Genomic DNA, 13466 nt, shown 5'->3' with positions numbered 1-13466 from the left:
TCTCTGCGGACCGGCGCGCCGGGCTCCAGGCGGTCCCGGCCACCCTTTCCAAGCGCTCCTACACTAAGCGCCTCCACCAGCGAGGGCACTTGGCTGCACCCAGCCACGCCAGGCCGGCAGAAGCCACTTCGGTCGGACTCGCTCTGGAATTCCTTGAGTGGGTTAAAGGGCAGGCGGCCAGTCCGCTGAGGTGTTTAAAACCTTGGCTCCCTTTTCTATCTTCGGCACCGAAGTACCCTCCTCATCAACCCCACCTGCTCCACCCACCATCTCCTGAGGGGCTAACAAGAGCGAGGTCTCAACAGGGCTTTTGCTTTCTACTTTGTTGTCTTTTTGGAACTTATGTGTTGCAGCCTCTTCAAAACTGGTTTTCTCTTCTGTCAATCTAAATCCGGCTTTCTAGGAGTGGTTCCAACCCCAAACCCACGGCACCCACAGACTGGTCAGTCTGCACTAATAAATCTGATCACACTGGTGGCTGGTCTAAAAGAGGTGCTTCCCAGCCCTGAAACTTGATTATACTGCTGTCCTTCTATCAGGATGAGTTCTTTGAGTGTTTGGTTCCCAGGGTTCCTGTTTGGTTTAACAGGCTGCAGGGACAGTCACCAGAGGCCTTCCGGGAATGCTTAGTAAATTCTGAAGGGGCTCCATGTCGCCAGCCCTACCTGTCACTCCTCCACCATGTCCTCTTATATGCACAAACCAATTGCATGTTTGTGCATACGAACCAATTTGCATCTTTTCATTTGCAGTGCATTAATATTATTTTGTTTTTTGTTGTTTGTTTGTCTGGTCTTGACTAATGGTTCTCTTCTGGCCTAGGACATTGGACAGTGATTTTCTAGTGAGTTGTGTTATGTGTCAGTAACAGGATCTTGAAATCGCCAACTGCATATAGTCATTCACTGTTCTAGAAAACTCTCTAGATTGATGCTACAAAATATTGTTTGGGTGGACATGGTAGGAGTGTAGTTCCCAAGTTCACAGGGCACGTTAAAGCAACTGGTTTTACCCAGGAGTGGGCAAAGCTGGAGACATGTGTGTTTTCTAGCTATCACAGCTCTGAACAGACGACTTCTCTGTCCCAGACTCTCCTGGCAGCAGCCATTCCCTTACGAAGTTACACTAGGTTCTTTCCATAACCAGTTACATTGAGAATATAAATTAAGATAGTAAACAAGATTACTTCTAATAACAACAATTGCCATACGTGACAGTATCCAGTGCCTATCCACAGTAACTGTGATCCAGAGCACGAGGAAAGGCTCAATTCTTTGGCCAGTGGGGGGGAAAATATATATATATATATATATATATATATATATATATATATATATATATTTATGTGTTTCCATTTGAGCCAAGACCTGGTTAGGCCAGTCTTAAGAAGAGCTCGGGTAATGGCCTTCTAGTCATAAAGAACAAAAAAAGAGGACTGGGCTTGACCTGCCCCAGGCACAGAAGAGATGAGGGCAGATGGATACAAGTTCTTCAAAGCTGTGCTAAATTGTTTCTATTTTCTTTTCACTGCACTGCTGAAGCACTGGGATTATTTCAATCAAATAAATGTGACTAAGACGTTTTAAAAGATCACTCTGGCTGTTGTGCAGGAAACAAATTATAAGAGAGAAGAATGAAAGCAGGCCAGGCAGGGAACACCAATCACTACTACCCCTTGGCAGGGCCACTGTGACGGGTGGAGGTGCTAAGAAATGGAAAGTTATAGTTTTTAATTTGGAGGCGGAAGGGAAACTTAATCAGATCCCTAAGTGGTGGGTAGTGGCGGTACTGTGAAGGACTCCAGGGTTTTTTGAGAAATTTGTGTGATTCCACTGCTAATTGAGACAAGACATGAAAGAAACAGGTTGGAGAGAAAGAAGATTCGCTCTCTGTGCATTTAAGTTTGAAATGACACTAGACATTCAAAAACTGGATCTATGCGCTCTATATTCAGGAAAAGAAATGGGTCAAAACTACATTTAAGACCATTTTGAAGTTAGACAAGATTTTTTGAAACAGCTTCACATTCTCATCAGTTTAATGAGATATATAGGAACATGGGTGAACCACTTTGGAAGAAAAATAAACTGTGAATAACTCCTTATGCTGTATCAGTGATGTGAAAGATTCTTGTAGGGTGCTGGAAGAGTTGAAAAGGAAGCAAAAGACAGGCACAGCCCAGGAAATTGAAATTATTTCTAAGAAGCCAAGCCACTACTGGATGCAAAAGAATAGGTGAAGCAAAGCAAGGGCCACTGGGGCTCTCCACAACCAGCAGGAAGCCCGGCACAAAGCTGGTTGTCGCCACTTTCCTTCCTATAGTGATCCAGGGCTGAGATGGCATCCCACTCTATAGGCAAGGACGACCGCAGATGACTGTGCTCCTCTTGCCCTCACAGGAGTGCATTGGGAATGCAGCCCAGTGAGCGTGGAAGTTCTTATGGCAGGCATCTGAAGACTGGAAGGTTGCCAGCTGCCGCTAACTTTTGCTGAACGGCAAAGGAATTAATAGGTATATCCTAAGGCACCTGGTATGTGGCTCTGATGACTTCAAAATAATGTGTCAAAAAACTCGGAGGATTTGGGAGAGCATCAGTGGTTTCAAGCCCTTCTAGGTATTTTCTCCTTGGAAAAGAAGAGAGTATTTAGGAAGTAAGTGGTAACTCCTAGAAATGACTGTATCTCTTGAAACGAGCACTTATCAGTTTGAATTACAGCTGATATTGCTGGTATAACTCTAATGATGACTAGCAGCATTGTTCAGGAAGGTTCAAAGCCTTAATCAACATTCTACCCCAAAAGAGTGATCAGAGTACAGACCAGTGAGAACCTTGCAGGTATTCTTCAAAATAACATGTCCAAATAATGTTGAAATTATCTAGAATTTTTAAATCAACAATAGAAAGTAGTTTGAAAATAACCTGATTCGAATAAAAGTCAGATTAGGAGAACTATAAACTTGGTCCAAATTAAGATAGACAGCAGAGACAGGAAATGAAAATTTAGAATTTTGAAGTTCTCTGGATGAAGGAATTTTATACTCTGATCTAAACATTTACCACTGAGGATTGGAGGAATTATACGAAAGCTCCAAACTCAGAAATGTGAAGCAGATATTATTGCAGTCTACACTTTCTGCATGTATTATTGAGCACCAGAGGCTGTGTGCATGAGGGTAAAGATGCAGAGATGATGCATGAGTTGATGGATGGGCGGATGGGTAGGTAAGTATTTTCATTATTGCTTGTATTAGAGTGTTCATGTATAATTGTATAACCTGTCAACCCAGGTTAGATACAGACGATGACACAAAAGGACACAAAAGGAAAATAAGATTCTAATGCTGTGCCGGGCGGTTTTATGTCAACCTGACATGAGCTATAGTCGTCTGAGAGGAGGGAACCTCAATTAAGAAGATTTCTCCCTAAAGTCGGGTTACAGTCTGTAATGCACTTTCATAATTAGTGATTGATGGGGAAGGGCCTAGCCCATTGTGGATGGTGCCATCCATTTGGCTGGAGCAAGCTGAGCAAGCCATGATGAATTTGTCATGATGATTTGTCATGATGCACAGTTCAGCAAGCAGCATGCCTCCATGGCCTCTGCAGTTCCTGCCTCTGGATTCCTGTCCTGACTTCCTTCAATGATGAGCAGCAATATGAAAGTGTGAATAAACCCTCTCCTCACTTTTATTTTCATGTTTTTGGTCATGGTGTTTCATTATAGTAAGAAAAATAGAACCATAATTTACATAGTCATTTGCCAGAAATCTGGTACTAAAACCAAGGTCCTTGTTAGAGTTAGTATGTTTGTTTGTTTGTTTTCAACTTGACACAAGCCAGACTCATCTGGGAAGAAGCAACTTCAATTGAAAAAAAAAGCCTCCATCATATTAGTTCATTGACAAAGTGTGGGGGGTGTTTTCTTGATTAATAACCAATGTGGGAAGACCTAGGGCAGGTGTGCCTGGGTTCTGTAAGAAAGCCGGCTAAACAAGCCATGGGAAGAGCCAGCAAGCAGCACTCCTCCATGGCCACGCTTCAGTTCCTGCTTGAGTTCGTGCCCTGACGCCCCTCAGTGATGGTGTGTGACCCAAGAATTACAAGTTAAAACAACTCCCCCAAGTTGGTCATGGTCATGGTGTCTTTATATAGCAATAGAAACCAAACTCAAACAAGTCACAAGACAACCTATTGCTTTATTATGCTGATAACTTCAAGGAAATGAAAAGGGGAAAAATAAAGTTGTGAACTTAATTGTTCACCAAGGAGAAAAACTGATTTGTTCTTTAAGTGTTCTTTAAACTTAAGGAAAGCCATCCAGACTACCAAGACACCAAAGACTGAAAACAAAACAAAAAAGTAAAAATAAAAAATAGGCAATTTAAGTTTACATTTGTTGTTAAATGTGTGGAAGAAAAAGGTTATGGTAAAAGATCCTTGGACATCTTTCCTTTAGGCCAAACTGACAAGTGTAGACAATGGGATTCGAATGCTGTTGTCTTGCGTATAACTCAAGTCCCATTGGTGCCCTTCACACCTTTGTCTTCTTTTCATTTTATCTCAATACATTCAAGATTTGACCTTGCACACTGAACTTTCAAAGCCTCAGTTTTTGAAATAAAATTTACTTGCTCTGAAGAAAAAGAACAATTTAAACTAGCAATGAGTCTTTTTTTACCAATGAGTCTTTTTTTTAGCAATGAGCCTGTTCTTTACCAAATAGTTTGTCTTCATACAAAGATTTTAAAAGTTTCCTAATTAAACGATATGGATTTTTTTTATTAGTGTGTGTGTGTGTGTGTGTGTGTGTGTGTGTGTGTGTGTTGGTTTAAATTTATCATTTGTTATTTGTGTTCCAAAACAATAAGGTTGTTGTAAGGAATAAAAAACTTTTGTCAAATAATAGTCCAAATGTTTCCAATAATATGCATGGCTGAAAAGTTACTATAACAAAACAAAATCAAGTGCATAGCAGAAATATAACACCGTCAACCAACATCAAATTCAGTTACAGAATACATGCCCTGCAAGAGCAAACATACATTGTTTTCAAGCACCAATAGGATATTTAACAAGTGTGTCATCTCCTAAGTCATTATACAAATTTTAACAGTTGTCAAAGAATTAAAGTAAAATGAGATGTATACAAAGCACAAGAGACAAATGTCTTCTCTCCGTTGTTTACACTCCTAGCTGCAAAATCTATAGTTTGTGCCTTGACTCAGCCCACTTCCCCAAAGTTCCATGATAATCTTTGGGCCACTTGCAGGTCTGTTCGTGCAGTGTGACTCTCAGGCACAGTGTAATCATCCTTTTCCTTCACTGCCTGCCTGTCCTTCATTCCCAAACTCCTTGTTTCATTTTCCTTCTGTCTGGAGAACTCTTTTGTTTTTAGGAATTCTTTACAACTAGTCACTGACAATATTTGAACTCTCTTATTCTAGCTGTGCCTGGCAGTTTTCATTGCATATGGAGTCACTGTGGGCATTCCCAGTCCATAGAATCTTGACTTGACAGATGAGTTCTTTTATAGGTGCTCCTTTTTTTTACATGTGGTGATGTGGGCAGACATATTCACCTATCCAGCCCCTGGGCTGCACCTCATCTTTTCTTAAGGAAAGCATCTAGATTCCCAAGAAATATGATTCAAAATACGAAGGATGCAGCAACAGAAAATCACTTATACTGAACCAGAAAATCAAATGAAAGAAATAAAAGCCAATGGATTCCAAAACTTGGAAGAATTATATACTGAAACTATCTGATAGGAATTAAAGTAACAACTCTAAATCACACGGGAAGCAGCATTTCTTAGAATAGTGGATAATTAACAAATGAATGAAAGTATAAGAACTAATAAAGTGAAGGTTCTGTAATAGGAGCAGGATGAGTAGGTAGAAGGTGGTAGAAGACTGTATGAAGATGAATCGAGAAGTTATGAACCTGGGCAGCCAAAATAAAAAGAAATAAAAATATTAAAATCAGACCGCTGGCATAATGTCTAGGGATGTATGTGTGCTTTGAGTTTCAAAAGGTGGGGAAATACAAAACAGTGGGATGGAGAAGTCGAAATGTAATGAAAAGCAAAAGCTATAGATTCATGGTGTGGAATTAATCTACTTAGGATGATCTAAAGACTTTTACGCCCAAATACATTACACTTTGAGAAGTAAACATCAAGAAAACATGTTGAGAGAAGCCAGTGAGCAATGACAGCACACCTAGAGGGGAAAACAATCTGAATGATGGTGGACTTTTCCAGAAACCATGAGAGGCCAGAAAGAGCAACACATTTCCAAAGTGAGAAGTGAAAAGAACGGTCGCTAGAAAAGTCTATATCCATCAAAATACCATTCAGGTGTGAGGGAAGAGGGACATTCTCACTTAAGAGCAAACTAATAGCGTTTTTTAGAAGCCTGTTATTAAAGAATATCTAACAGGAGATTCTCTAAACAGATAAGGAAAGTGTGGTAGAAGAGTTAACTTTAGAAAAGAAGGAAGTCTAGGATGTTCTAAGTGTCAATATAGCATTTCTCATAAGTATATTAAGTCATATTTTATGGTAACACTGTGCAGTGTAGTAGCTGATAGGTTGAGAGGGAATCCTTGATGTGATTGCTTTTCTCAGTGGGGGAGTAAAGGTGAGTCGATACAAGTCTTTCTATATGTAAAGTGGGGAAAATCAGCAACAGCACATTGTAATGAGTTTTACACATAGCACTTGTATTATTACACAGGTACTATGTAACTGTAATTTGGTAAATCTAATATATAGCGTAGCCTAGAAAAATTAGGAAATTATACAAATCAATATCCTAATGGACACTGTAAGTAAATATAAGGTAGTATACTTTCTGTCAGGGCAGCAGGGACATATTCCAAAGGACTCTGCACTCCGGAGGCACTGAGGTTGTGTTCACAATCAGCACAAGTACCAAACAAGTTAGGGCACGTGCCCTCACTGGAGAATCGGATTGTGGATTCTTGTGTTATTCCACCACGGGGGTGTCTAAGTGGGCAGAGTGGCATTTTCATTCCAGTTCTCATCTTGCACTGATAGAAGAGTATTCCTGGAGCAAGCGGGAGTTAGTTTACAGGCACACTCCCACACTGTGTGTGCAGGGTCAGGGCCTCTGTGCGGGTGGATGCTGGGTGTTCCCCACTGACGCAGAAGCCCTGAGAGAACGCTGCAGTGTCTGACCCAGCGGGGGTAGTGGAGGCTGGTGACCACACTGTGGTGGCAAACGCAGAAGATGAGCGCTGCAAGGAAGGATGCAAGGTTGAGGATGATGAGCTCGGTGTCCCTATAGCACAGCTAACTGGGGGCATAATTCTGGGGGAAGAGCAAGAAGAGGTTCCAGTCTGTGTCTTCAGAACATTGTTTCTAAACTAGAGATTTAAATTCCCTCAAGACAGTGTGATGTCATTATGTTCTAATGAGTGAAATTTTCAGGTTTCTGCATCGCTGTGTATGAGATGCAGATTTATGAGCACCACCCATATACATATGTATATATTTAGATGTGTGTCTGCCTATGTGTGTATGGGCTACGTAGAACACACAGATCTTTCTATTATGTTGAATTCCTTTAAACACAATCAAGTGATCCAGGCTCATCTGCCATTTATAACTCCATGAAGATCTGTAATTCTTAAAATACAATAACTTCTATTGACCAATAAAAATAAACATGATAAAGTTGGTGATGAATTGCCACTGAAAAGCTTCAGTTTTTGTTGCATATAAACTGGGAATGGTGTGATTCAGCCACACTCGTAGAATCTGCACAATTTCAGTGTGGCTTACACCTCATCTTGACATTCTTTATGAAGGTGCAGTTAGGGTTACTGTGCTGAAGATTTGACTACAGTTATTTAAGAACAGTTTCTGGATGAAATAAAGTTATGTCTAATCACTGAGATATCCTGAGAATAAGTTTTTCAGAATATTGTAAGAAGCGCAGGAAGATAGACAGGGTACGTTGGTCTGGGTGCTCCAGCATCATCTGAAAGGTTGCTTGTGTTTCAGGATTTACTACAAAACGAACTCTGCTTTCTCGAGACAAAACCTAAAAGCTTCACTTCTCCGTGCTCAAAGTAACAAAGGGCCAGGTTCTCCCAATTATTTCACCCAAAGAAACCTTTAATTTGGGTGTGATCAGGTAAGGAAGGGTTCTGTTAGCGCATGTATTATTTTCTGTTGTCTGCAAAGCTGACGGGGTGTTTAGTAGCTTCTATCATGGGACTGTTACGAAGCAGTTCTGAAATTGGCAATGGATTATGGGTACCTCTCTGGTGAGCTTAACCTGTTTTCCCCCTAGTTCCTTTAAATGAAAATACAAGCTGTTTGGTATCACTAATAAGTATGTTTTCTTCTTAACTAGACAGAATTAATATGTTTGCAGCAAAAGGTTCTTAATAACAGAACCATTTGTTATTAGAAGTGGAAGGAACCCTTAAGGAATGGGGATCTGGGGCTGAGTTTTTGGCAGGTTGTATTTGAAGACTCCATCATAAAACTCCTACAGTTAATTAAACACATTCAGCAAAGTAGCAGGATCCAAAACTAAAATCACTCAAAGATCAGTAGCCTTTTTACATACAAACGACAAACATAACAGGAAATAATAATCAAACAATCCCACTCACAATAGACTCAAGTAAAATAAAATACTGGAATAAATTCACCCAAGGATTTGAAACATTTATGCAATGAAAACTTTATGAGACCGGAAAAGGACATGACTAAGATGGCAGAAGATGAAAATCCCCTATGCTAACAGTGCGGTGGTGCATAAAGCAATTTACAGATTGTCAGTGCAGACACCAGCAAAACTCTCATGCAGTTCTTCACAGAAACTGTCCTTGTAATTTCATTTGGATAAACAAAAGATTCACAACATATTTTTAAAAATAATCTTAAACAATAAAGGAACGGCTGGAGGTACCACCACCCCAGATTTCCAGTTCTACTACAAAGGTGTAGTAATAGAAACAGCATGGCACTGGCATAGAAACATATTCATTAATCAAGGGAATAGCATTGAGAGCCCATATATAAACTCATATTCCCATAGCTACCCATTTTTTTTATAAAGAGGTCAAAAACAGACCCTGATGGAGAGACATCTTCAACAAATTGTTCTGATCCAATTTGATAGCGTGAGTAGAAAAATGAAAGTGGGTTCATAGTTTTCTCCCTGCAAACAATCAACCCCACGTGAGTCAAGGACTTCAACATAAGACCTGTCACTCTGAGTCTAATAAAACTGAAAGTTTGGAATACACTTGAACTCTTTGGCACAGGAAAGACCTTCCTAAAAAAGGACCCTATCAGGACAGGATTAAGAACAGCAATTAATAAATGGGACCTCATGGAACTAAGAAGACTTTGTGCAGGAAAGAACACCATCCATAGATATGTGTGTTGTATCTGGAATGCACACCGGGGTTAGGAAACTAGTAAGTGACCATGGGGGAGAAGTATCTCTCTAGGTAGAAGAGAAAAAATACAATGATTTAAATACTGGTTCTATAAGGAGAATAATGGAACAGGAAGTCAGGAGTAATGCCCGTGACTGTAATTCAATCAACAGACAAACAACTTAATTCCAATCTGAGCGACATAGTGTGGGCTACAGAGTAAAATCTTGTCTCATACAACGAAAAAGGAAAAGAAGTGGAGTGCCAAAACTTCATTGTTTTTCTTTCTGTTGCTATCAGAGAATACCTAAGGTAAGACTTTACAAAGACAACAGGTGTACTTAACTCACAATTAAGGAGGATTCCATTCCATGGTTGGCAAACTCATGTGGTTGGAATCCAGTGAGAACCTTACGGTGTACAGAACTCAATGGCAAGAATAGGAGCATGTGCAAAAGGAACTATAATGAGACAAGAAGCTGAAGGTATTTGAGGGCTCTAAGTTAGTCTTTTAATACTCTGTGGGAATTGTGATCCTAAAGGAACAAAATAATTACCTTTAAAGGACAGCACCCTCAAGGATATAATGACTTTCCGCTGGGCAGCTCTTCAAAGCTCCACCACCATTTAACATGGTCACATTGAAGGCTAGCCTCCCAGTACACAAGCCTCTAGGGAACATAATCAAATCCGCAATACAGTAGGTACCCATGCCATACTAAAAGTAAGTAGTTACTTATTTTATTTATCTGTATTCTTGGCTCTTTGTGATAACCTGGATGTTGAGGACAAGAAGTAGAGAATGATTGCTGTCTTAAGAATAATATAATTATTATGATATTATAATATAATGAAAACCAGTGAGGGCTACAGAGCAACTTCACTACTTCTAGACATGCTGACTCTTTGAAAGAAAGTTTTACATTCCAAGCTCAAAATAGAAAAAAAGGCAAGGCTTTAAAATCATTATGCTAAAATTAGCTCTCACTTCTACAGGGCTGATGGAACTGAAAATTAAATGCAGTCTAATCCTGTGGTTTCTAAATTACATCACTTGAATTCAAATGGCACCATGCTCTTCCTGATAGTTAGGACTTTCACATGGAATCATTCTTTGTGAAAATGGAAAAACCTGAAGACTCAGAATACTTTACACACAGAAATGCGCTGAACGTCCTTACTAGGAGGAAACACGTTTTCTCCGGTATATACCTGACCTGGAACCTGGGAAGGTATACATACCTTCAAGCAAGGTATATATCTTGCTTGAAGTATTTCACTAGATAATATTATTTCCCTAACAATATATTGGCCACACCCTTCAGTTTCTTATATCCATGACTCATGTCAGAATCCAACATGAGCAAAGAATTTGTAGGAAATGAAGCTCAGGAAGTACGGCTCACCCACCAAAAAGCAAGAAATAGTTTACTAAGTTATAGTGGCAGAAACCTGGAGGAGTGGATAGTGGATAGTATTCTGAAAGAAGAAAACATTGAAAACTTGAACCCAGGAAGAAAAACCTTGCCTCCAAAGATTAATCAAAAATTATTTTCTAAATTTCATTAACAGCTACAACTTCTATATTGGGTAAATATCCTGAGTTGCTACACTGAAACAAATGGAATATAATTCTATATTGAGATAGTTTTAAATATAAGTTAGAGAGAGAAGGGAGGGGTAAAGAAGCAGACAGACACTAACACAGTTGAAAAGCATGCACTGTGATCTCTGAAAAAAGAAGAGGCTGACAGGCTAACAACCTGGGGAAGAGCACTGAACCACACAGTCATCAGGAAAGTCCTCTGTGGAAGATGCTTGATTTACTGAGAGTCCCTGGGTCAGGAAATGCTCTGTTCTTGCTAAGGTTCCAATGATCTATACAAGTAAATAACACTAGTAGTAGCCCAGCCTGATCAGCAGACTAGGGCAGTACCTCCCAGGACTGGCTCTCCAGTCAGTTATTTTACATCAGAGCTTCCATAGGAAAAGCATAGTGAGAAATTTTAAGGAGGCATCTATGATGATATTGTTCTCAGCTGGGTTCCTTAATCCAGAAAGCAGGTTGCAAAGTAAGAGTACCTGTGCTGGTGATGTCCTTTAAAAGGTCTCCTGCAAAAGAGACTAGAAAAATAACCAGACAGGAAGGAAAACATGGAAATAAAAAATGCAGAGTAGGGTATAAGAAAAGCCCAGTCACATTTGTTCCAAGCCAAGGCAGCAGAGCAAAGAGCAGAGCTTTTATACTTTGCATCCAAAGGCACTAGCTAAGGCTACTCTTCAGGTAAAAGTACATAACCCAAGGGCTTTATTCTCTGCACCTTGAGGGAAAGTGGCTCCATTATTCTAAGATGTTTCCTAAAGAAGTAACATTGCTGGACATTACATTCAGACACAGTCATAGAAGGTGGGAGAGGATCATAGAAATTATAAGAGATCCAAGCAGATCCAGGTGAAACACTGACAATGCCCACTATAAATATCACAGGAATTTCTGTGACTATTGCTGACACTTCTGTCCTAGTTAAGTTTCTGTTGCCATGATGAAACACTGTGACTAAGGAAACTTATAGAAGAGTTCATTGGGCTTACAATTTCAGAGAGTGAGTCCATGGCGATCCTGGTGGGAGCAAGCAAGCAGGCACAGGATGTAGCTAAGCTCTCACAGCTGATCCATGGCATAAGGCAGAGAGAGAGAGAGAGAGAGAGAGAGAGAGAGAGAGAGAGAGATCTAACTGGGAATGGCATGAGCTTTCGAAATTTCAGAGCCCAGCCTGAGTGACACATCTTCTCCACCAAGGCTACACCTCATTTCCCCGAAAGTTCCACCAACTATAGCAGATGGGCACAGCCTGATCCCAGAAGGGTTGGTCTGGCAGCTGGATTCGTTGTGATTGCAGTAGTACTTGAATTTAGTTGAGTCATCACATGCTGTGGTCTGCTGGGACAGGTTCAGATGCCAGTTCTAGGGGACCGCATAGTGAATGAATGTCCTGCCTTTTGCAATGGCAAGGAAGTTTATTCAGTGGGTTAGAAAACAGTAAAATGGATCATAAAGACATCCCAGTAAAATGGACATCACTTGGTTCTCAGTCCTGAAGCTCCATAAAGTAACTGGGAAGAATTGGGCTGTTCGTTTCAGAAAGAGCAAAGAGACCATCAACGCAATTTTGTGTTTATTCAATATTGTACTGAGATTATTATATTTGTTATGTTGTTTATAAATTCAACACTGTAAGAGAATAAGTAGTAATGATTATCAGCTAGGTAACAGCAAAATAGCAACCCCCTTTCTATATGCTAATATGATTTGGAACATTGGCTCTGCAGTTTGATATTGTGCCACACTTTAAAGGGGCACATTTTCATGCTTAAGTTCATGTAAAATGCAGTGTATGTCTAGCAGCTTTGGTGCAGACATGTACCTGTGAATTAATCAAGCAGAAACATACACACAAGACAATTTAGAAGTAAGTTATATGCAAAAAGCCTTTCTGATTTCCCTCTATTCTGGATGTGATGGTGACAAACTGTGTATCAGGCCATCCAGGGCCTCAGGTTTGCCATTAACCTACACCCTTCAGCCTTGACAGCAGATATTGTGAACATATGCTTCTTTAAACTGTAAGTCAGCCAGCATGTTTCAGTAAGATTCTTGATGTATCAGTTACGAGCATCTCCGTTTGTCTGAAGTGTGCACTGGGGCAATCTGTAAAATCCTGTGGTGCTCTCACAGGGAATGTGGCATGATTACCCTGACAGGTCACACCTGGACCTGACACAGGGGACACAGAGGTGATGCTAGCTGTAGTTCTAAAATATGCAATCTGAAGAAAGGAGTGCATGCTCATGGGTGCCCCAACCTGGGTTCACTTGACACCAAGAAAATTTTCATGTTTTAAGGAATCATTAATTTCTGGTAGATTTTGCCAGTCCTTACTAAAATCACATTTTAAACGTGGAAGTTGTTTATTCCGGCCACTGTTGCTTGCTATTTGGAGTGGTGATGTGGGGGATCGGCAATGAGGATTTGGAGTGGTG

General features: G+C 40.3%; 1 pseudogene; it reads left to right on the top strand.

Moving 5' to 3' along the window:
* Window positions 1–10784: 10784 nt before the first annotated feature.
* The window catches only part of LOC129677913 (developmental pluripotency-associated protein 4-like), an 18511-nt pseudogene continuing 15829 nt past the window's right edge, over window positions 10785–13466 (top strand).

Source organism: Psammomys obesus, unplaced genomic scaffold (assembly GCF_907164565.1).
Source record: "Psammomys obesus unplaced genomic scaffold, mPsaObe1.curated_primary_1811, whole genome shotgun sequence".
Classification (NCBI taxonomy): domain Eukaryota; kingdom Metazoa; phylum Chordata; class Mammalia; order Rodentia; family Muridae; genus Psammomys; species Psammomys obesus.
Note: the sequence above shows the minus strand (reverse complement) of the source record. Positions and strands in the feature narration are given on the sequence as shown.